This window comes from Coffea eugenioides, chromosome 9 (genome assembly GCF_003713205.1).
Source record: "Coffea eugenioides isolate CCC68of chromosome 9, Ceug_1.0, whole genome shotgun sequence".
NCBI lineage: Eukaryota > Viridiplantae > Streptophyta > Magnoliopsida > Gentianales > Rubiaceae > Coffea > Coffea eugenioides.
Genome location: NC_040043.1, coordinates 25,852,007 through 25,877,642, shown reverse-complemented (window position 1 = coordinate 25,877,642; position 25,636 = coordinate 25,852,007). Strand labels below are relative to the sequence as shown.

Below are 25,636 nucleotides of genomic sequence, written 5' to 3'. Positions count from 1 at the left end.
GGGTTGGCGCAACAATGCGATCTCGGATTCTTCAAACCGCTTTTGAAATCTGCTTTCAAGCCTTAACTTTTCTAAACACCTCACCTGACCCCGTTACAAAAGCCGAAAGTCCTGACTTATGTTCTTTGCAATGGCCCTGTCAAGAAAATTTCTGATGCCGAAAAATTTTAGCTGTATTTCTGAATTGCTTGGGTATGGGGTTGACGCTACTCATCATGTGAAAACCCACCCGGTCGAGGAAAAGAAAAAAAAAGAAGCAAAAGCAAAGCAAGAAAAGTAAATGCGAGAAAAATACAGAAAAATTCGACGCTGAAGTCCCTGGGGAATTATGAGAAAAATGCAAACAAAGTCTGAGATCTTTGAGTTCAAAATATGGGCAATTTTGGAAAAGTACGATCTTCGGTGCAATGTCCTTGAGAATCTTATTTCTTTAACTATCGCTTTCAAGCCACATTACAAGCTCATAAAGTCCATCGTTGACTTATTCCTTCATGACAACCCAAAGTGAGGATTATGCTCATAAGAAATCCATCAATCACTCATGATCATAAGGGTATAACCAGTTTTCACATGTTTAGCTATCGTTTCTACCCATTTGTTGCAAGCTTAAAGCTTATATGTTGACTAAATTTTCTTAAGAAATAGGGGTGACAAACTATTTGCTTTCACTAAGATGTGGTATTGAAGGGATTACATACAATTTGGGCACAAGAATAAGACAAATTTTGACCTCCCATTTCCAAATCAGAAATAACGCCCCACTTGATTGGTCCTGAAAGATGAGCCAACAAGAAGTGGTGACCCGCTACTCTAAGCACAGATGCTAAAAAGTAAGGAAGGAATCATTTGTAATTTGGTATTATTTTGAGAAATTCATCATGAAATTGTCTGTTAGGAAACATAGTTTCTTACCTTGTTCAAATAAATGGAGAGTCGTCCAAACAAATTTTTTGCAATTAAATGGGTCCACACTGGGGCAAATTTTCATTTGAGAGATTTGGCAAAAGGGGCCCACATTTGGGCAAATTTTTATTCATGAGACTTCACAAAATAAGCTCACACTGGGACAGATTTTTTGTTATACGTTTGAGAATTTCGAATCAATCACGCTGCTCTTTTCATGAGTACTAGTTGCATTAATTTTCAAAATAAGAAGTTCAAGTGCATATTGTACTTTGACAAGCCCCCTGTGCAGGTATTCATGGCTGAAATCGATGGAGAAGCATCAAGTAATGTGGAAGACCGATACCAGAAAAAGAAAAGAAAGAAGGGCCCTACACTGGGACAAATTATTTTTGAAAAAGATTCCAAAAAACAAAAAAAAATCATCAAATTCAATTTCTTGTTTCTTGAAAAATCAAATTGAATTCTTGTTGGCGATGTCTCAGCATCCGCCGCGCTCCCTTCTATCTTCCCCTTTTGACAGTCACACTTAATTTTTGGGGCTAATTGAAAGGCAGGCTAGGGTGTTAATCCCACTGACCAATTTGTCAAAGGCAGGCTTGGGTTTAATCCCACTGACCAATTTGTCAAAGGCAGGCTTGGGTATTCATCCCACTGACCAAATGACGGCAGGCTCGGGTGTTGATCTCACTGACCAACCGATTGAAGGCAGGCTCGGGTATTGATCCCACTGACCAATTTGCCAAGTAAATGACCAAGTGACGGCAGGCTCGGGTGTTGATCCCACTGACTAATTTGCCAAGTAAATGATCAAGCGAATGGCAGGCTCGGGTGTTATCCCACTGACCAACCAATTGAAGGCAGGCTCGGGTGTTGATCCCACTGACCAATTTGCCAAGTGACTGACCAATTTCCTGAGTGAAGGCAGGCTCGGGTATTCATCCCACTGACCAATTGACGGCAGGCTTGGGTTTAATCCCACTGACCAATTTGTCAAAGGCAGGCTCGGGTATTCATCCCACTGACTGACCAATTTCCTGAGTAAAGGCAGGTTCGGGTGTAATCCCACTGACCAATTCTCAAGGCAGACTTGGGTTTAGTCCCACTGACCAATTTGTCAAAGGCAGGCTCGGGTGTAATCCCACTGACCGATTCTCAAGGCAGGCTTGGGTTTAATTCCACTGACCAATTCTTACGATAGGCTCGGGTGTAATCCCACTGACCGATTCTTACGGCAGGCTCGGGTCTAATCCCACTGACCGATTCTCAAGGCCGGCTTGGGTTTAATTCCACTGACCAATTTTTCACGGCAGGCTCGGGTTTATTCCCACTGACCAATTCATCATTGGGGCAAATTTTTGGATGATTTTTCAAGTAAATCTTATATAGTTTCTTCATACATACCAGCATTTCATTTGCATCGCCACTAGCCGTGGGTCAGTCCCACTAGTGAGCATTTTATTTTGCATCGCCACTAGCCGTGGGTCAGTCCCACTAGTGAGCATTTCATTTACACTGCCACTAGCCGTGGGTCAGTCCCACTAGTGAGCACTTTATTTTGTACCGCCACTAGCCGTGGGTCAATCCCACTAGTGAGCATTTCATTTTGCATTGCCGCTAAACATGGGTCAGTCCCACTAGCGTGCATTTCATTTTCATTACCACTGAACATGGGTCAGTCCCACCAGTGAGCATTTCATTTGTATTGCCACTAAACATAGGTCAGTCCCACTAGTGTGCATACCATGATTTTAAATTTTGTTCGGGCCAGTCCCATGATTAATTTTTGTTCGGGTCAGTCCCATGATTTAAATTTCGTTCGGGTCAGTCCCATGATTTTAATGTTTGTTCGGGTCAGTCCCATGATTTAAATTTTGTTTCGGGTCAGTCCCATGATTAATTTTTGTTCGGGCCAGTCCCATGATTTTAAAATTTTGTTCGGGTCAGTCCCATGATTAATTTTTGTTCGGGCCAGTCCCATGATTTTAAAATTTTGTTCGGGTCAGTCCCATGATTTTAAATTTTGTTTGGGTCAATCCCATTTAAATTTTCTATTTGGGTCAGTCCGTTTTAAATTTCTCGTCCGAGTCAGTCTCATCAAAAGGGGTCAGTCCTCATTTCAAGAACGTCAGTCGTTCGAGTAGCTGCAGCCGAATAACACAGGTAAGTATTTGGTGTCTATTTCTTTGTCTCAAGTTTTTCCAAAAGTCAGACAAAGAGGGGCAAACTGTAGACACCAAATTTTTAGTGCATTTTTGTTAGTTACTTTTAGTCTATTATTTTTATTTTTATTTTTATTTTTTTAAAGTCATTTTAGCATAAAATTTATCGAAAAAAAATCATTCACAAAAATATGTTTTAGTTATTTTAGATTCAAGTTCATTGTTATTTAATTAAAAAAAAAAGAAGGACAAGAAAAGAAAAAGGAAAATCAAAAAAAAAAAAAAGAGTCTAGCATTTCATTTTTTTTTCTTTTCTTTCTCTTTCTTTTTATGCCTAGTTTTTCTCCTTTTATTCGATTTTACTTATTATTAATTAACCGGAAAAAGAAAAAAAAAAGAAAAAAAGGAAAAAGTTGTTTCATGCAAGAATCCAATCGGATGGCCAAGTGAGAAGGGTTGAGCTGAGGTTCGCTTTGTGACCATTGAAATGAGGGTTTAGGGTCTTCTACTTGATATAAAAAGACTGAGATTGAGCCGCAGCAAAGGGGGGTGGCAACGAAACAAAAAAGGACGGCTGAGGAAAGGGGTCTGTGCAGCAAAAGGGAAAAACAAAAACAGGGGGCTTCGTCTAAGCGAAAAAAAGAGGAAATCAAAAGGAAGAAGAGATGAGAGGATGGATAGGGGTTTTGAGGGGGGAGCGACGGAAGAACAAAAAAAAAAACAAAGGAAACCAGAGGGGAGAAGAAAGAGACTTCGGCGGGGAAAAAGAAAAAATGAGGAAAAAACAGAGGGCGGTGGACGGAGGAGCTAAGGGAGATTGGGAGTGGCGGCTAAAAAAAACGAAGCAACAAAGAAAGGCTGAAAAAGAAGCTTCGGGCAGTTGAAAGCTTGGGCGAGGGAACAAAAGAAAACAGAGGAGAAAGGTTTCAACAAGAAACTAGAGTCAAGGAAAATTGTCGCGCCCCACTTTTTGAATGTGATGTGTTGTGTGGTGTGTGTATAGTGGAATGTGAACGTGTGCGAAATGAGAAGTAAAAGGCCATGGGACTTAAGAATGCGACGATTTTGGCCAAACAAAGTTCAAAAGGGTTTCTTGAAAAATGGAGTCGCCACTTGGTATAGAGTTAGGGTGTACCAAGTCACCCAAAAATGATTTTTGTTTTTGAATGAAAAAAGTAAATAAACCCTTTTAGAGAACTTTTGGGTCTACGTAACCAAAAGAGGGATCGGGGGTCACATTTGACGAAGGGGAAGGCAAGGAAAAAAATCCAAGGCACCCCTTCGACCTAGCCAAGGCTAGTTGCGTGACTTAAACCAATTTTTCCTAATTTTTCTACCCAAGGTATGTATCGCGTGTTGGATATGTCTATATGAATGCAAAAACCTAGACCTAGGGGGACATGGGGGAAATTTCTCTTCAAAGGTTGAGTGGTGCCAATCACATTAATTGCGAAGCCCACTAATGAGCCTTTGGAGAGGTCACACGTAAATCTAAATGACGTACAAATGAGTGGAATGCATGCCATGTGAAAATGTGAGTTTGTGTGAAGTGAGAAAAATGATAAAAATAATAGGATGTAAGTGGAGGTGTGCAAATGAAGATAAAAAGTGTTCGTGTGCAAGTGAAGGGATATAAAGGTGCACGTGTGCAAATAAAAGTGTAAAGTGTGAGTAGTTAAGTGAAAACGTCCAAAAGTAGTGTGAAGTGAGAATGTGGAAAAAGGGTTAGAATATAAAGTAAGTGTATGTGATAGTGAATGAATAGAATGCATGAATCCTATAGGAATGCATCAAGACGGGAACGGGGAGTCCTAACTTTGTGACTTAATCTTCCCTTTGATTAGAAGGCAAAACTAGCGTGCTAAGGCAATCGAGTAGCCACACTCACTCGTTTCCCTTATCGAAAGGGGACTCTCAAGCAAATGAGCCCTATAACTAGTATGAGATGCAAAACCTAAAAATGAGGGGGAAAAGGGGTTCGAGGAGCATGCCAATGATAAAACTAAGAAAAATGCATGACATGTAGTGAACATGCAAATATGCACTAACAAAAGGGGATGGCCTATTGGGTCTAGCGTTGGACTAGCCCTTTCTATGAATTCCTAATGAAATAATGAGCCACAACTAGCATTGGACTAGTGTGGTGACGTACATTCATCCATCACATTCATTCATGGCTATGGAAAGCGATTAGACATGCCAAACACCTATAAGCACATAGCACATAACAATTAGCATGCTCGACTAAATGCAAGAACCTAATAAAGCAAATTAACACATAGCAACAAAACAAGCAATCAAGCTAATAAACCTATTACATTTGCTAGCTAGGCACAATGTCTTCAATAGGTCTTCATCAAGTGCTCCCCAAGCCCTATCTATTACAAGCCAAGAGGTGTACACATACCCCATAATGAATAACTTAAATTACAAGCCAAGAGGTGTACACATACCCCATAATGAATAACTTAAATAAAAGTAAAGGTAAATGAAATAAATGCAAAGACTTAAAGAAAGGCAAGGAAAGCAACGTAGACATGCAATTCACACTTAGCACGTTGGATCACATAGGAGAAATGAAAATCAAGGAGATAGAGGTTACCTCCCTTGTAATTGGGCACCAATGAAGCGAAATCACTTATTTATCTTCCAAAATAAAAGAAATGGTCAAGGCACCAATTTATTTGGAAAAAATAAAGAAAATAGGCAAACACAAGCTCACTTGGTCATAAAGCCCCTAAAATCATGAATTAAGTGCAATTGAAACAAAGCATGATAGTCAATTGAAGCAAGCAAGCAATGAAATTGTAGAATTAAAATTGCCAAGGACCAAATTGATGAAATTATTCAATTGATTGGGTCCTAGTAGAACAAGGGGAGACTTGAGGGATCAAAGTGCAGTTTTCAGAATTATTTCATGCAAGCTACGTAGAAACAGAATTTTCTGCAATGAATTCAAATGAATAAACTGCTGCAACATTTTATAACTTCAGCAAATTTCTTTCCTTGTAACCATGTTCATGCCAATTCTTTATTCAAATCAAACACATTCATGCAAGAAGGAACATGCTGGAATTATTGTCTAATAAAATCAGCAAAACTTGGAACCAAAAATGGAAGAAAGCAATAAGACAAGGCCGTGAGTTTCTGGTTCAGCAAACTGCAATGCATTTTCCAGGATCATACAATCCAGATCATGCACAAGAAGAAAATCTGAAGGTACGTATTGCAACATTCACAAATTTCTGGATTTCATTTATCAGTAAACACCTCCACTAATAAATCATCGATCATTCAGCCTACAACAAGTCTGTCAAGCCCCCAAACCAGCAGAATTTGAGACTTACGCCTCTTATTGCTAAAACTTAACAATCAGAATCTCGCCAACCCCACAAAACAACAAACAACGAGACATTAAGACAGCAACCATGATAAAAGTCAAAGAGCCAAATGAAATATCACAAGATTCGTGCCTTTTGGACTTGGGTTCTCATGAATACAGCGTTAAAACAAGAAAGGGAGAAGCAAAAACGATCACCTGAATTGCTGGGACCGAAGCAAGAGTTTCTGCTGCGCTCTCGTTCGAAGTCGAAACTGGTGCGGCAGGGTCAGGGCAGCTCTTTCACGGACAGATTCGGTGATCTTGCAGTTGTTTTTTCTTCAAGATTTTTGAATAAAAATCGTTCCTTTCACTTTGTAGCTTGAGCAGATCCTGAAATTTTCTTAAAAGCATCTCAGATGGAAGAGGTGTTCACGTTCAAAGTCGGCTGAAAGCCAGCCTTTTTCTAAAATTCTGCAGCTTTTCTTTTCCCAGCTCACGGCTTCTCTTGTTTCTCTCTTTGCTTCACCCTTGCCCGAAGCCTTTCTTCCCAAAACCAGAAAAACTCCTTCTTTCTCTCCATCCTTCTTTTCTTACTCTCAACCCAAACCCAGCTCTCTATCCGCCTACCTCTCTTTCTTTTTCGTTTTTCTAGCCGTCAAACTTGCTCTATCCCTGTTGTTTCTCACCCCCCAGCTCTCCTTGCGGCTACTCTCAAAATGCAACCCTTCCACTAAACCCTTCATCCCACGGCTCTCCTACTCTCTTCCTTCCTCTCAGATTGCAGCCGTCAACCAAAAACCCTCTGATTTCTGTCCAGCCCTCACTAGCCTAGCTCCTTTGTCTCTGTCTATTGCTCTCTGTTTTTTTCCAGCCGTTCACTCTCTCTCTCTCGTTTCTGTTTTCTGATGCCCGTAACTGCTGGAACTCCTGGTTTCTTCTCGCTCAAACCAACCTTTCTCACAGCCAACCTCTCTCGCCCCCTTCAGCTAGCCGCTAGTCCCTTCTGCTTTTCTCTCACAGCTTTCCCTCAGTTGTTGTTCTCCTCTCTGCCTCCCTCTCTAGCCTTCTGTTTTTCCTTCAGCCGCCCATTCTCCAACTCCTCCTCCTCTGCGGCTGTCTTGCTGCTTTCCTTTTTTATGTTCTGTTTTTTCCTTTTCGCCGCAGCCAACCCTACTCTCTCCCTTTGCGGCTGTCTTGCTCTTTTCTATTTATACGGGAACTTCCAACCCTAAAACCCTTAGCAACTTCTTCTGTATTTGCATCCAAGGGCTGCCCGAGCCTTCCTTTGCAAGCTGCGACAGAACGCAGCTTGCATGTTGCGGTCACACTTTTTTCTTTTTTCTTTTTTCAATTGATAAACAATAACTTGCATTTGAAAAGGAATAAAATATATTTTTGTGAAGGATTTTTCTTTTCCTTTTCAATAAATTCCTACGCTAAAATGGCTAAAATAACTAAAACTAGAAGTAAATAAAACTAATTGTGACAAATAAAAATAGAACAAATAAAAAATGAATAGTGAATAAATAAATAATAAAACACCAAAAATTTGGTGTCTACAAAAAGCAGAGGAGCAAAGCTGCGGAAAAACAGGGTAAGGAAGGTTCATCGGAAGAGCTGCTGAAACCGCCGCCGCTCATGGTCGCCACCACCTCACCGAACCCACCAGAATCTTCACTTGCTATCTGCGAAATTTTGCCAAGCAAGAGCACTGTAAGTTTTTTTTCCTCTCTTTAAATTTCAGTTCTTGTCAAGCTTTGAAATGGGTCTGCCGTGGCATTATTTGGTGCAATTTTCCTGTTAGTTGGCCTTAATTTCTGAATACACATGATGCATACGTTGATTGGGCTGAATTTCTTTGTTTTTGAACAATTTTGGGGCCGATTAATTTCAATTGGGCAAAGAATTGGTGAAATTTTTTAATGCCCCTTACCTGTTTGATGAAATGCCTGAACCAGAAATTTGAACCAAAAAAGGAGATTTGTATGTAATTTCTGTACGCAATCGAGAGGAGTTCTGGCCAGTGCAAAGCTGGCCAGAACCTGAGCATTCGCTAGTCGAGCAGAGGGAAAGAAAATCATGATTTCCGAAGTTGATTTCTTCCATTTTTATTGTTGTATCTTGCGATGATTTAGTGCGTTTTTGCCGCGTAAACCTGCTGAAGCTTGGAGTTTCGGAAGTTGCAGAAAGTAAAATGAAGAAGAGGGCTTCGATTCTGATTTGCATGATCTTTTTAAATTTCATTTTGGTCCTTCAACTTTTGCACAATTTCACTATGGCCCGAATACTTCTGCAATCCAACCATTTTTGCCCCTATTGAGATCTAATTTTCTTTTTCATATTTCAAAGCCATTTTTGAGCAAATAATTTCTAGAAATTAGAGTATAATCAGTCTTTACTAAATTTTAGTAGATTTTTTATATTGTTGGGTTTAGTAAGAATAGTTGGAGGATTGGATTAAGTTTTGTTGTTGGTTTATTATTTTGGGGTTTTGGTTTGGGCCAAGGGGTAGAAGCCCACCGGTTTTGTTGGTTAATCTTTGGGGCCAAAATGGTAGACTGGCCTACTTCTTTTACCTTGGGTTTTCGGTTGGGTTTGGGAAGTCTTGGCCCACGAAAATAAATACCATGGCCCAATGGCCTGACCCCTTAAGAAACCAGCAAACGAATTCACAAATCGGTCCCTGTACTTCTAAATAACTATACTATGGTCCTAAATACTTTAAGTTTCTTTCAATTAGGTCCTTAATATAATTGCAAGTAGGTCCTTAAACTTTATTTTTCTTTAATTTTGACCCCAAAACTTTGTTAATGTTTGCAACCAAGTCCTTTCTTCTTTTGACTTTCTAAATATGGGTTGTTTACATGATTTAATTGATTCAATTTCATGTTCATTTTTATCTTTTGTGGTTACTTGTTAATTAAAGTGATGCCTTGACCTTTTTCTTTTATTTTGGAGGGTAAATAAGTAATCTCACCCCATTAGAGCATCAATTCAAGGGAGGTGCACTCTATCCCTTATTCTTACTTTATTTGACTCTACGTGCCCTATGTGACTTTACATGTTTGATTGTATGCCTCTTGAATGTTTTTTTTCTTCATTTCATTTATTTATTTATTGGCTTTGCATATTTATTTTAGTTCAATTTGATTATTTGAAAGGCAATTTAATGCCAACGTTGTAATAGTTAGGTTTATTTTATTTTATTTATTCATCCCCCATTAGATTGTAGTAGGGCCTTCCCCTAATGTAACATATAGGGATTTATTCGTTTTATTTTTGTTGTGTGTGATTTGCATGCCTATGTGCTATGTGTTATCGCTTTCTTAGGACGTGCATCTAGATATCATGCCTATGTGCTATGTGTCTTATGTGATTTATGTGTTTATTTGCTTTATTATGCTTTTATCTGATTTTCTTAGACTGTAATAAATTCATGTTTGTCACACTAGTCCAATGCTAGCTGTGATCCCTTTCCCGAATCCACACTAGTCCAACGCTAGTTGTGGCCCTTTATTCCGATTTTTCACTAGTCCAACGCTAGTGAGAATTTATAGACATGGGCTAGTCCAATGCTAGACCCTTAGGAGCCCTTCGCGCGTTAGATCATGATTGTGTGACAAAAGACTTCATCTCATGCATATCTTTACTTTCTAGGGTCTTTCATCATTTTGTATGATATTTCCCTTATACGTATAGCCCTTATCCCTAATTTCCTTATATATATACCCCTTTGTATGGAAACATGACATTAGACTTGCATTTCATATAAGCATTTGTAAGGCCCGAAGACAACCAATGAGATAGTTGATAAGAAAGCACAAGTGCTTGTGAGTAGAAGAGATAAACAAATTAAAGATCATAAACGTAACAATTAGTAAATAAAAAGGAAAGAGTTGCAAACCAATTAACTACCCAACTCCTCTTGAGCTTGTAGATTAATTGAGACAAGCTACTTCAAGTTGATGAATTATAATCACTCTTGTGTACAAAGGAAGGTTCACCTCCTCCTTGCCCCGAACTCCACTCGGTCAAGCCAGGACGTTTTACTATCCCTCAGGACAACCCTCACAGAGCTACACTCATGAAAGATTCACTCACAAATGAAAAGCTTACAATGAACCTCACACCACTAAGACTACAAATCTAGCTTTGGAGACTATTTTCTAGCTAAAATATCTCTTGAGATCTTGTAAACAAAGTGTGCAAAAGTTATCTGAAGTATCTGACCAACCACTATTTATATAGGACCAAGAAAGTGCCTCATTAAAGCATCCAACGGATAGAAAGTAGCTGAATAGTCAACTAGCCGTTGGGGACGTCGGACGTCCGACAGATTAATCACCGTCCGATCCCATCGTCCGAAAATCAGCCAAGTTGTCGTTCGGACGTCCGATGGTATTTTATCGTCCGAGCTTCTGTGTCCGAACGTCGTCCAGAGAGTTATCAAATCTTCGTGGAATTTTTAGGACGTCCGATGAGATTGATGTGCGTCCGATCCTTCAGGACGTCCGATGCTTCCTTACAAGCGTCCGACAGAGTTTCCTTCTTGATATTCTTCATCCTTTCGGACGTCCGATCCTGACTATTTGAGCGTCCGACAGCTTCAGCATACTTAGTCCCCTTTCAATTGCACTTGTTCATGGAATCAAACAACTTCAAAACTGAAAGTATATCTTGAAGAAATATTAGTATCATCCATTTGTTTTGTAAACATCAAAAGATAGGGATCAAGATCAACAGCATTAGAATTAGGTTAGTCCATTTGCTTGATTAGATTAGGGAATAGCCCCTTGGATATGGGATATGGACGAGTTTGGCTTTGCTAGCCTTAGCACGTTCGTATTCCCTCTATTAAAAGGGAAAATTGAGTCACGAACATTAGTCCCCCGCACCCGACATGATGCATTCCTTTAAGACATGTATATTTCTATAATTATTTTACCCTTTTCCTCTTCTTAGAGTCTCATATTTTTGCATTATTCGTGACTTCTTCAAAGAATCCCTATTGGGCATCACAATTAATGTGATTTGCATCAATTAACTTCGAAGGGATATTTTGACCCCCAATACCCTCCTAGGTCTAGGGTTTGCATTCATATAGTACATCCAAATGTGATGAATCTTAAGGTTAAAACAAGAAAATCTTTGACTAAATCACGCAACTAGCCTTGGCTAGGTCGAAGGGGTGCCTTGGATTTTTATCCTTGCCTTCTCCTTCGTCAAGTGTGACTCCCGAACCTTTTTCGTTGGTTTACGTAGACTAGGAGTCGTTTAAAAGGGGTTTCTTTCTACCTTTTCCTCTAAAAATTCATTTTAGGTGACTTGGTACACCTTAACTCCATACCAAGTGGCGACTCCATTTTTCATTCAAAAAACCCTTTTTAAACTATATTTTGGGTCAAATCGTCGCATTTTCAAGTCCCATTTAGACCCATATTTTTCTTCATTTTCTTTGTAAATCAAAATTCATTTTTAAAATCAAAAATTCACTTCTTAAACCATTTATTTTTCTTATAAAAATGGGGCGCGACAGAAAGACAAGTGTTTGTAAAATGCTAAAGGAAAGACATGGGGATTTGAATAAAAGGATGGACAAGCTGGATGAGACCTTAAAAGCTAGAAAACAAGACTATCTCAAAAAGACCATGTCAACCACCTGTCTTACTAATCAGAAAAGAACATTAACACACAACAAAAATGCACATGGTTTCACAACACATAGAAGGAGTGGATTGAGATTTATCAAACCATTACATGTTGAAAACTCTTCCATTATATGTAATTTTTGCTGTCAAAGAGGACATTTAAAAGGAGATTGTTATGTGAAAAGAAATCTGAACAGAGGAATGAGATGCATGTGGTTAGTTAGACACAATGCTAACTATTGAGGACCCAAAAGTTAAAGGGTACCAAACACTCTCTCTTTTCAGGGAAAAGGCTCAAACAAGTCAAAATGGTTCATTGACAGTGGCTGTTCTAGGCATATGACCTGTGATCCTTCTTTGTTCATAAAGCTAAAATCAAAATCAAGTGGAAAAGTGACGTTTGGTGATGACGTGAAAGCTAAGACAATTGGAATAGGTGATGTTGGTAAGGATGGTGAAATTTTTGTTCATAATGTGCTCTTAGTTGATAACTTAGGTTATAACTTGCTTAGTGTTAGTCAATTATGTGATAAAGACTTAAATGTGTTGTTCAAAAAGCATGAATGCATTGTGCTTGACTGTAAATATAATGTTGTGTTCAAAGGTAAGAGGTTTAACGATATTTATATTGTTGTTCTTGATAAACTTGATTCATCTAGCTTCCAATGTCTTAAAGCTTCAAATGAAGATCCTTGGTTGTGGCATAGGAGGCTTTGTCATTTTAACATGGAATTACTAAAGGCAATTTTGAAAAAGGAGTTGGTTAGAGGCTTGCCAAAAATCAGTTTTGAAAAGGACAAAATTTGTGATGCATGTCAATTTGGGAAGCAAACAAAAATTTCCTTTAAACCAAAGAAGTGTGTATCGACTTCTAAACCTTTGGAACTCTTGCATCTTGATTTATTTGGTCCTACTCAAATTACTAGCTTGGGAGGTAAGAGATATTGTTTTGTGATTGTTGATGATTATTCTAGATATACTTGGGTGATATTCCTTGCTCATAAAGATGATGCCTTCAAGAATTTTACTTCATTGTTTGCTAAAGTGCAAAATCTGCTTGGTTTAAAAATTGTTAGGCTTAGAAGTGATAATGGGACGGAATTCAAGTTTTGTGGTTTTTCAGAATTTTGTGATCATAATGGCATAACACATGAGTTTTCTATTGCAAGGACTCCACAGTAAAATGGTGTTGTAGAAAGGAAAAATAGGACACTCCAAGAGGCTGCTAGAACTATGTTGAGTGAATGTAATTTGCCAAAATATCTTTGGGCTGAAGCGGTAAACACCGCATGTTATGTGATGAATAGAATCCTCTTGAGACCTATTTTGAATAAAACATCTTATGAACTGATTTTTGATAAGAAACCTACGGTTGGATATTTCAAAGTTTTTGGTTGTAAATGTTTTATTTTGAATTTAAAGGAACATCTTGGTAAGTTTGACAAAAAATCTGATGAAGGAATATTTTTGGGGTACTGTGAGAATAAAAGAGGATATAAAATCTTTAATAGAAGAACTCTTGTGATAGAAGAAGCTATACACATAACATTTGATGAAACTAATTATGCTAATTCCAAAAGTTCGAGTGAGGATGATGATGTAGGTGTTCGTGAAGGAATGAAAAAGCTAACAATTGGAGATGAATGAACCTCTAAACCTGAAGCAAAGGAAATGGTGGATGAAGCTCATGAAGATCAAGAAAAGGAAGATGAAGACAAAGATAATGATTCATTCAAAGACCTTCCCAAAGCTTGGAAATTTAGCCAAAATCATCCAAGAGAGCTTATAATTGGTGATCCATCCGAGAAGGTAAAGACTCGTTCCTCATCTAAGATATTGATAGACAATTTTGCTTTAGTCTCTCTTTTTGAACCTAAAAATATCAATGATGCCTTAAAGGATGAAAACTGGATTTTGGCAATGCGAGAGGAACTTAATCAATTTGAGAGAAATAAGGTTTGGATACTTGTTGATAGACCTCAAAATCAACCTATCATTGGCACGAAGTGGATATTTAGAAATAAGTTGGATGATAAAGGTGTAGTTGTAAGAAATAAAGCTAGATTAGTTGCTAAAGGATATGCACAAGAAGAGGGAATTGATTTTGATGAAACATTTGCTCCCGTAGCTAGATTAGAATCGATTAGAATGCTTCTTGCTTTTGCTTGCTTCAAAGGTTTCAAATTGTTTCAAATGGATGTTAAAAGTGCCTTCTTAAATGGTTTTATTGATCTAGAAGTATATGTGGATCAACCCCCCGGTTTTGAAAATACAAAATTTCCAAGTCATGTGTTTAAACTCTCAAAAGCATTATATGGACTAAAACAAGCTCCAAGAGCTTGGTATGAGAGATTGAGTGGTTTCTTGATTGAGAATGGTTTTAAAAGAGGTATTGTGGACACCACACTTTTTACTAAGCAAGTGTCAAATGATCTTCTTATTGTGCAAATATATGTAGATGATATTATTTTTGGTGCTACTAATGAGTATCTATGCAAGGAGTTTTCCACCATTATGCAAAGTGAATTTGAAATGAGTATGATGGGAGAATTAAATTTCTTCCTTGGACTTCAAATACATCAAGCACTAGAGGGAATTTTTATAAATCAAACAAAATAAAACCAAGGAATTGCTGAAAAGATTTGGCATGGAGGACTCAAAGCAAGTTGGAACTCCAATGTGCACTTCTACAAAACTTGACAAAGATGAAGAAGGTAAACATGTGGATGAAAAGCACTATAGAGGTATGATTGGAAGCCTACTCTATTTAACCGCAAGTAGACCCGACATTATGTTTGTTGTTTGCTTGTGTGCTAGATTTCAATCTTGTCCAAAAGAATCACATTTGAACGCCGTTAAAAGGATTTTTAGGTATTTGAAAGGTACATTAGACTATGGTCTTTGGTATACTAGATCTTGTGAATTTGCTCTATATGGATATTCGGATGCGGATTTTGGTGGTTGTCGTGTGGACAGAAAAAGTACTAGTGGAACTTGTCACTTTCTTGGTAATTGCTTAGTTTCTTGGTTTAGCAAAAAACAAAATGCAATCTCTTTGTCTACAACTGAAGCGGAATATATTGCCGCTAGTGCATGTTGTGCTCAACTTTTATGGATGAAGCATACCTTGAATGATTTTGGATTGTTATATGACTGCATGCCTATATTCTGTGATAATACTAGTGCTATCAATTTGACCAAAAATCCAATTCAGCATTCTAGGACAAAACATATAGATATAAAGCACCACTTTATTCGTGATCTTGTTCAAAAAGGTGAAGTTTGTGTGAATTATGTTTGTTCCAAAGATCAAATTGCTGATATTTTTACAAAAGCTTTGCCAATGGATCAATTCATTCATCTAAGATCAAAATTAGGGATAATCGAAAATCATCTTAATTTTTTCAAAGATTTCGGACGTCCGGTAGCAGATTAACGGACGTCCGATAATGTTCTTCAGCTGCTTTCCCAGAAAGCACCTGTTCAGATGAAACTGTCGGACGCAAGACTTCGTTCGGCCGTCCGACAGTGCAATGGTACACTTTTTAAAGTGACTTCCCTCCTCATTTGCTTCAGAACTCTCCTCTTCTCTTCTCACTCGGACGGAAACCTCTATTCTTCTCACACTCAATTCGTGCTTTTCTGAAGCACTCATTCCAAAATTGACTCAACCAAAAACTTCTCCTAATCATTGCGAGTTCAATTTTCGAATCTTTTCACCAAATCTCATCACATTTCGAAAGTTCCCAAATTTCCCTCAAAACCCTACTTTCTCATAACCGCTCTGCTCAATCATCTTCAAGGCTTCTTTAACCCAAAATTCTTGTGTGATTCACTCCCATACCACTGTGTGCATCATTCGCATCATACATCTCACACATTTCACACAATGGTGAATCTAAGAGGAGGAAAAGTCCCTGCCGGACGCAAGCACACACTCAGGGATGAAGATGTGGATTCTCCTAGGGTCATAAGATCATCCAAACGCTTCAAAAGGGGAGCAGTAAAGACTCAAACTTCCCGGCCTTCCGCTCAGCCTGAATCCGGACAAGGAACTCCATCTCAACAGCCTTCCCAATCAACCACCGTCTCCCCATTCTTTGATGCTGCTGCCAAAGAAAAACATTCCTTGATAACCCAGAAAGGTTTCATTCCTCAACGAACCATAAATCTTTCTGAATTCCGCAAGATTGGTTTAGAGTCAATTCTTAATCTCTTTGAATTCCAGAAATGGTCACATATCATTTCCATGCCTAACGTTTATTACCCTGAAATGCTGTATCAATTCTTTGCCAATCTTAGGAAAGGCACTGATTACACTGAAATTATGTCCAGGGTAAATGGGGTAGATGTGATAGCCCCACCTCCCCCTAAGGCGAACCAGAGGGTTCGGCGGGCCGCCTGCCCGGCTCTCGCCGGGACTCAGTCGTTCACTAAAGTCCTCATATGAATTACAAGAATAAACCTCAAAGATACAGCACATGGTCCACAAATATACATCCAAGTCTCCAATAATTACATGTCACAATTGCAGCGGAAACAATTCCCAACTATACATAAAATGATTCCAAATCCAAATTGTACAACATAAAGGCCATCCATTCACGTGAATAAGCCCAACAAGTCCTGCCTTCGCCTTGAGCCCTGTGGAGGGGAATAAAATATTTTTGGGGTGAGCTAGAAGCTCAGCGAGTAACCAGAAAATCAGTAATCCAATCGGTTTAACAATATTTCTTTTCAATGATGTCATAATTCACATGATAAGTCCAGAAACGATTACAGGATTTACAAAACATTAAATATGGAGTATCAATAATTCAAGAAACATGTACAATGGAAAGCGATAGTAACATTCATGAAAAGGATACGTTCATTTTTTATAAATAATCCCTCGTTCATCTTTTTATTCGTTCATCTTTTTTTTTTTTCCGGACGTTGGCCGGTCTCCACCCATCCGGACGTAGCCGGACTCCACCCATCCGGACGTAGCCGGACTACAAGGTAATACTCGAGTATACCAAATTCACCCAGGGTCACCATATCGCCCGACCGAGTCCGCTTCTGGCTCGAGTCGATCGGTAGCGAAGGGCAGTGGCCAGTTCAGCCAAACGGCTTACATTCATGCGCAACTAGCATTTAATCATTAATCATTGAAAGTTTCATATTTATTTAGGTCGAGTGCGATAAAGTACACACTCGCCTAGAAAACTTGTTTTATCAATCATTGAAAGCACTTAACACATTATCAATCAATAATAACAAGCCAATAAGTCAAGGAAATATAGCAAACAAGGAACACTCACATGTAAGCACGCATGATATGCAAGAAAACAGTTCAAAAGTAACTTTGGAAACAGTTTAAAGGTAAATAATGTAAGAAAACGGTTCGAAAGTAACTTTGGAAACAATTCAAAAGTAAATAATGCAGGAAACGATTCATAAATAACTTTAGAAATAGTTTGAGGTCACTCACCTCAATGGCTCAGAAATCATCCATCATATAACATTGCCTTACTCAAATCCAAGTTTTAGATCACAAACTCAATGCAAACAAATCCTTTTAAAGTTCGGACAGCACTTCCCCTAAATTTGCTTACTTTTCCAGCCGTCATGGCTTCATGATTTCCTCATTCCAACCCAAAGGTACACACACAACAACAAGTTCATCCAATAGCCATTCAGCAAACTCCAAGTAGTACTAGTACAAGTCAAGCTAGGGAAAAGTCCGGAAATGAAAGTTTAGCTCAAAACCAGAAAAACAGTTTTGACGTCATTTTGCGGTAATGGTACCAAAGGTACTACGATTGTCGGATGAAGGTGTAAGATCCACCGTTTCGAAGCTAAGAGATAGGGTTAAAATATTGCAGAAGGTCACTCAACCCAGTTTCGAGTGTAACCAGGTCAAAAATGCAAGATACTATACCAGAATCACAAAAACAGATTCACAGAACGTATTCTAGCGGAAACATCATAAAGCAGGCTATCCAAGTCCAAATCCAGAAATTCCAAAACCAGCTGAAAGCTAAGAAATAGGGCTAAATTGCATCAGAAGGCCACAACAACCAATTCGGAAGCAATTCCAGCCAAAACAACCAATTACAGGCGCAATTCTTACATTCGGGTAAAACCAGAACAGCAATAGTAATTTCGACTTTTCTCATTCTAAACTACTCATATTGACCTGAAATTTTGTAGGTGTATCTAAAATGTCATTTCCTACAACTTTCATGTTTTAAGCCAAGGCCAATTCGGCCTCTAACTAGGAGCTAAAAATTCGGGCAGAATGCTCCCACAAGAACCCTAATTTTCTGAAATTTCTTCCAAAACAGAAATTGATTGTAATTAATCACTTTTTCCACCTCCTAGCTTCCTTAAATATCATTTCCAATCATCATACATGACCACATAATCATATCCATATGAAAACAGAAAAATCCCCAATAATTATAAAACTTCACCAATTCAACCAAAATCAAAATATAATCCATAAAAGTGCATCTTATACCACCTCCAATCATGAATTGAACATCAATTAAGGGAGGAGAGTGGTTCTTCACAACTCACCTTAGCCATACAAGAGATAGAGCAACAAAACACCTTAGCTTTCCAAACAACTCCACAAAACACCTCAAGACCACTTAGCAAAGAGATTTTATGGAATGATTTGGAGTTTTATTGGTTGGATTTGAAGATTGAGCAAGAAATAGAAGGAAGAAATTGAGAGCTTTTCTTTCTTTCTTGAGCAAGAACATTCGGCCAAGAAGCTTGCAAAATGAAGCTTATTTTGATCAATTTTTTTGTATTTATTTGGTAAAGGTAAAGGTAAAGTCAAATGGTCAAAGTCCAAGATTAAATTAGATGGTAACACTTGTCACCTTTAGGTTTAAAACTTATCTTTTTGTCTCTCCAATACAAATATCTTAACACTTTGTTAAATAATATCACTTAATACAAAATTCCAACAAATTGTCAAAAATATAATGCATTTACCGCACTTGCGGGTCCCACGTTCACAATACGCTCTTAATTTCTCAAAAACTAACCGATACTAGAAAAATCATTTTAAAACTATCTTTGCTCATAAACTTTATCTGGAGAGTTTTTCTAATAAAGAAAATGTAGAAAAGGCGGGCGATTAAATAAAATAAACCCTAGAAAATTAGAAAATTTCCGGGTTCTCACACTCATTCTTTTCGGGGCGTCACAGTAGACTTAGTATTTGATCCTGAAACTGTGAATGCCATTTTAAATATTGTTATTGAACTAGGATGCAAAAGTAAAATTGCCAATTTCTTTTCTTATGAAGAGCATCCGACTGCTGATAATCACTTTGATAATGCTAAAATGCTAACCTATTTTCGAAAGAAATTTTCTGCCCCTGCTGATGCAAAACTAAATGACCTTGCCCCTGTGAATCTTATTGCTTTCTCAATCATTTCAAATCTGCTTGTGCCTACTGACGGTCATAGAACAGATGCAAATAAAATGGAGCTGTATTTGTTTTATTGTTTTCGAGAAAAAATTCGCATTGACTTTGGTTTTGTCATGTGCAAGTTTTTACTTCGCTATACCACTGATTCTCGTAGAAAACTGTCCTATGGAAAATTTCTTCAAAAGGTTTTTGAATTTTACAAAGTACCTATCCTTGGTGTTTGTCCCAAAGAAACATTTTCCTCTGCCTTCACTAAGGCTTATTTTGAGCGCAAAAATCTTGTCTTTAGGGATAATTTATGGGCGTATAAGGGGGCCACTTCTAATGAACCAAGATCTAAGGCTGCACATGATCCACTTCACACTCCATCCTCTGTAGCACTGACATCTATTCATCCTAGGAAGACTGCCACTAAGGCATCTTCTTCTTCAAATTCTGAGGTGGTTGAGCTCCTTCGAGACCTTAAGCAACATGTTCTGCTTCTTGAACATGGTCTCATGCTTACCATGTCATCCCAGCAACAAGCTGACTTCCTAGATAAAAAGAGTCTTCTTTTTCCCCCACCTGTGGTTGAGGAAGTCCCTCCTGGCAAGGAGCCACGCTCCAATGATCCAAGTTCATCAGCCCCTGTTCGCTCTATGAGTCCTGCTCCTATCGACCTCACCTCTACTCCCGTGGCACCACATGATCCTTCCACATCTGATAAAGGCAAGAAACCAGTTGGTGAAGATGCTGAAGATGATGAAGACACTGAGGAGGAGGATCTCTCTCAGTATCAGCTTACTCGAAGGACGCCTGGATCCACTTAGTTTACCATTTAGGATCACTAGCCATATTAGGATCATTTACATTCTGTTTGACTGTTTTCTATTTGCTAGGTGTTAGATGGTTGTCTTGGATTTTTTTGTTGTTTTCTTTGATACTGGTGCTTGTAATGTTCAAAACTGGATATGTGGATGTAATGGTGCTTGTAATGCTTTGTGATGCTCGTAAGCTATTTTGTTAAGAATGTTTAGTTCTTTTTTATGTTACTGATTCTTGACATGTCTCTTTACTCTTTTTTTTTGACTTTTGTGATGACAAAAAGGGGGAGAAAAAATATGAATTGATATGTGGATATATCTGTGAAGCAGCCAAGTGAGGGGGAGTTTCTCAATTGCTTAACTGTTTTTGGATAAATCAGTGAATAAATTGCTTAACTAAGTGAGGGGGAGTTTTTCAATTGTTAACTATTTTTGGATAATTGAATAAATCTGTGAAGTAGCCAAGTGAGGGGGAGTTTTTCAATTTTTGTTTTTCGATTGACTGAGAAAGGGGGAGCCTATTTGTAATCATCAAATTTCATTTCAAATCATTGTTTTGTCATCATCAAAAAGGGGGAGAATGTTATTCTTGATTTTGATGATCACAAAGCACTTTGAAATGTTTATCTAATTCTCTTCAAATATAAGTGTTTTGCTTTTTAGAGAATCAGGTACAAAGGTGTCAAGGAAAGAAAATCAACCAAAAGAAGAAGCAAAAACAGGGCACTCATGTCGGACGTCCGAAAGGAAGCTGTAGGACGTCCGAAAGGATGAAGAACATCAAGAAGGAAACTCCTTTGGACGCTCGTGAGGAAGCATCGGACGTCCGGGAGGATCGGATGCACTCTTCGGATGCATATCAATCGCGTTGGACGTCCGAAAAATTTCGCAAAGTTTTGATGACTCTCTGGACGACATTCGGACGCAGATGCTTTCGGACGATAAAATCCCATCAGACGTCCGAACGACAACTTGGTGTGTTTCGGACGATGGGATCGGACGATGATTAATCTGTCGGACGTCCGACAGCCCCAACGGCTAGCTGACTCTTCATCTGCCTTCTATCCGTTGGAAGCATTAATGAAGCCCATTTTTAGTCCCTTTCAAATACAAATGACTCTGAACGAGAAAGGAACTTTTGCACACTTTGTTTACAAGATCTAAAGAGATATTTTAGCTAGAAAATAGTCTCCCAAGCAAGATTTGTTCTCCTAGTTGTGTGAAGTTCTTGTAAGCACTTCTCTTGTGTTTGGGATTTTCAAAAGTGTAGCTTTGTTGAGGGTTATCTGAGTGATAGTAAAACTTCCTAGCTTGAATAAGAGAGGCTTGGGGCAAGGAGGAAGTGATCCCTCCATTGTACATTGAGTTGATGATTGTTCATCAAAGAGAAGGTGCTCATCTTTGTGATTGGTCTTCAAGTTTGAGGAAAGCTTGGTAGACAATCGGTTTGATACTCTATCTTATTCTTTTTGTTTAATAAAATTCTCATTGATTATATATATCCTTATTTCTGATCAACATTGTTCTATTCTTTAAATTTACTTGATTGATCTCTACTAGAAAAGAAGGTAAATTTTTATTAAGTAAAAAGTGCATAAACTCAATTAAGTTTTTAATCAACCTAATTCACCCCCCCTCTTAGGTTGTCTTTGGGCCTTACAAAACACCTTTCAACAGTGACAACATATTGTTATCAATATAGAATTTAATTCAATTACAACAATTGTTGTCAATAAAGACACTTGATTTACTGACAATAGGCACTTGTCATTGGAGAAATGTGATTCAGTTACAATATCTTGTCACTGTGTAGTTTGATGTATTTCTTGCTAGAGTAATATAAAAAAATGGGAGCCACCAACAATGCTTAATGAATAACAAACACATTCACCCATTACAATAGAAAATGCCAAAATATTATAATAATCCTTCCAATATCATAATCATGTGCAACACCACATTATAAAGAGTTTGACAAGTAGTATTAGAGTGAGTTGTATCATATAAGGCAAGGGAGCAGTACAAAACGAATCCAAGTCCCAAAACATTTTTGTGTTATACGAAACATTTCCTAAGCATAAGATAGCACTATAACTAGTTTTTGAGCTAATAAGTAGCCTCGGCTACTCATCTTCCAAAACCCTAAAATGTGCAATATATCTGCAATAGAAAAATACAATTATTAGTAGATGACAAAACAAACTTGAGACAAGGAAAATCAAATGAGGATTCACAAAAAAATAAAGTCTCATTTATTTAAACTCTCATCCAAATAGTGACTACATAAAGAGCAGAATAAGAGACAAAATAAAAGCAAAGATAGCTCTTAATATGCACTTAGGAACCAATTATAGAGAGTAAAAACCAGGTATTGTCGCAGGCAAAGAAAACTCTTAATATCAAAGACGTATAACAGCCTTCAAATTTCCTAAATAAAAAAACAAAAGTAACAAGCATTTACTAAATTCTTTGGCAAATTACATGTTAATATTGTCACAGACCAAGGATTAAGGTTCAATAACTTATGCTATTTTTGAATCGCAACAGCCACTGTATTTATAATAAATATGCCTTAGTCACAATTTAAGGTCTCATATATGCTGGAAAATTACAAGAGCGTCTCATTTACAAACATAACACAATTTAGACAAGTATATATAGTTGAAAATAGGCTTATGCTGGAAAATCACTTGTTGTCCATAAAAGGGCAGCAAGTAACATAATGAAGACACGACAGTTAATTTAATCTTCCCAAACAACAACAATGAAAAGTAAACAAAATGGAACACAACCATATTTGAGATTGTCATGAACTGGAGCAAGAACACAAAAAAGTACAAAAAATCATAGTAATTAGTCTTAGCTATTAAATCACATTAACCACTGTGCACCTACATATGCATTATATACATAGTGCATTTAGTAGCTGTATAGCAACATTTCAATTTTTAGGATGATTTAGAAAGTATAAATTTATAGTAAATTGGATTGGCTATAAAATAACAGAAAAAAAGAAGCAAAGAGGAGATAGAGAGTATAAGGGTACCACAAGCGAAAACGGTAGCTTGATTGGTAGATTGTAATATCCTAGACCCAAATCCGAATCCGAAGCCTCTGTCAACAGGTTCAATTGCGGCAAATAATAACAAAAATCAGTCGACTGCAGGAGACATTAAGAAGCTAACTTGAAGCTAATACTAGCACTAGAAAACTATAGAAGGAATTCTTGGTCCTAAAACTAATTGAGAGCCCTCTTGGCCAATAAGTCAACAAACAATAATGCAAAAAAAAGAAAGCTGAATCAATTACTCTCACACAAACAACTCAACTAAACCATGCAAAAAATTCCAAAAGGAAGGAAAAGAAAATTACTCCTATCATATTCATTAATTGGCAGGAAAATCAAACACAAATCAGAGACCACTTGTAGCTTGTTTATATGCAAATGTCTCCTAGAACAAAGTGAAAATTATCACTTTTACAGAAACTTTGTTGACAAGACCCAACCATTTGAAACAAGTCTAACATAGATAGAAAGGAGTATATACCTACCCAAACATCACAATAATTGGGAATTCCATAGCAGGGACCAATAGCATCAGCATAATAAGCTGCAAGACAATAACAAACCAATGATGTCCCTACGAAATGATAATGTGCATTATAAGCTCGAAGACAATGAATAAAATGGTAGCTGTAGTTCTTATAAGAAAATGTTTGCATATAAAACATATGTTTTCTTCTTTTAATTTTGATACTAATCTATACTTGTACCTAATTACGTTACAACTACATATTCCAAGAACACTACATAATCATCAAAACTTACATATTCATTCGATTTATTTATTTATATTTTTTTAAGTCCAAATATAAGCAATTGGAACACCTATTCATATCACAGTAATAATGATACACAACTTTCAGGCTGAGTTCCAAGTTCAAAATAAGCTACTCATTACTTGCGTATAATCTACACCTATACCTACATAATTCCACATACAAACTCACATTCAAGAATTAAAGCAAATTATCTCATTCACTTTCGATATCACTTAGAAACCAAAAGGATCTCAGGCTTTTTAGCCTTACTGGGTGTATTAGCATTGGAGGTAGAACTGGCAGCTGCAGCTGCAGCAGCAGCCTTGCGTGCCCTATTATCTAGCTAAATCAGACTCCTAGTAACCAAAATGGCCTGCGGGTTCAGGTCATGGGAGGCCCTAGCATACAAGCTCCTTATTGCCACTGAAGCTGCTGCTTTCACATCCTCTGTAATCAAATGCCCTAGCAAGCAGTGCCCCAAAATCCTCAATGCCGGCTGTAATAACTCCCATGGCAGCGGAATTCTCACCCCCTGTGGCCTCAACTCGTCATCCCTCCCCTCACTTCGCAAATGCCGAATTTCTTCCACAACATCCTCAATCTCATTGTGACCCCTCGAGTCAACCGAAAGCCCATGGCTACTTTCAGTAAAATTATCAGGTTTTTGAGTAGTAAAATCATCGAAATCAGATTTACAAGGGCAATCCTGACTTGCCCAATCTGCCGAAAATTTGCAAAAATCAAGCTTTGACCAACTGGGCATTTGCGAGATCTGCTTATAATAACAATCAAGGGCAATGCCTACAATGGAAGCTCGTTTAGTAGACTTCACCGCCATCTAGGGTTCGAGAGGAGGCGATAGAACGCCGACTAGAGGCCGAGACGAGGGGTTATTGTTAATGGGGTTCGATTTATTCCAAGGGGGATTTCGAGGGGAGTGATAAAGAGAAGTTTGAGAGAGATCAGGGATTGAAATGAGCATGGGTATACTCGCATGAGCCTTGACTTCAGATGAGTAGAGGACAAGAAGGACAGCTTCGAAGCCGGCGAGATTAGGGGTGGGGGAGATAGCGGATGTGGTGGAGGATGAGTGGATGCGGGATAGATAGAAGGAGGAGATGAGAGGGATATAGCAGAGGACAACGAGGCAAAGAGAGTCGTCGGCAAAGAGAGTCGGAGGAAAATCGGAGGAAAATGGAGAGTTTGAAACCCTCAATTTCCTTTAAGTTCGGAAATTTTAGATTCGGCAAGCAAACTTTGAAAAATCAGATCTCACTCTCTATGAGTCCAAAATTAGAAAAATTGGTACCATTGGAAACTACTTCCAAATACTAAAAGTTTCTAGAAGACACTTTTCATGATTCCAAACGGAAGGTATTGAAAATTTGTCTCAAAGTTGCTGTTTTGGCTTGCGAGACAGTTTCGGGGTTGGTTTTCGGCAAAGTTTGGAAATTCAGTAAAATTCACACAATGCGAACCAGCCTCTGAAATTTGGAACTCAATTAGAGTCGCAAACAAAGTTTAAAACATAACAAGCAGAACAA

The 25,636-nt window shown here is 38.1% G+C and overlaps 1 pseudogene; it reads right to left on the bottom strand.

The window, feature by feature from the left end:
* Nucleotides 1–24,321: 24,321 nt before the first annotated feature.
* Nucleotides 24,322–25,260, bottom strand: LOC113782386 (annotated as a pseudogene).
* Between the last annotated feature and the right edge of the window lie 376 nt (nt 25,261–25,636).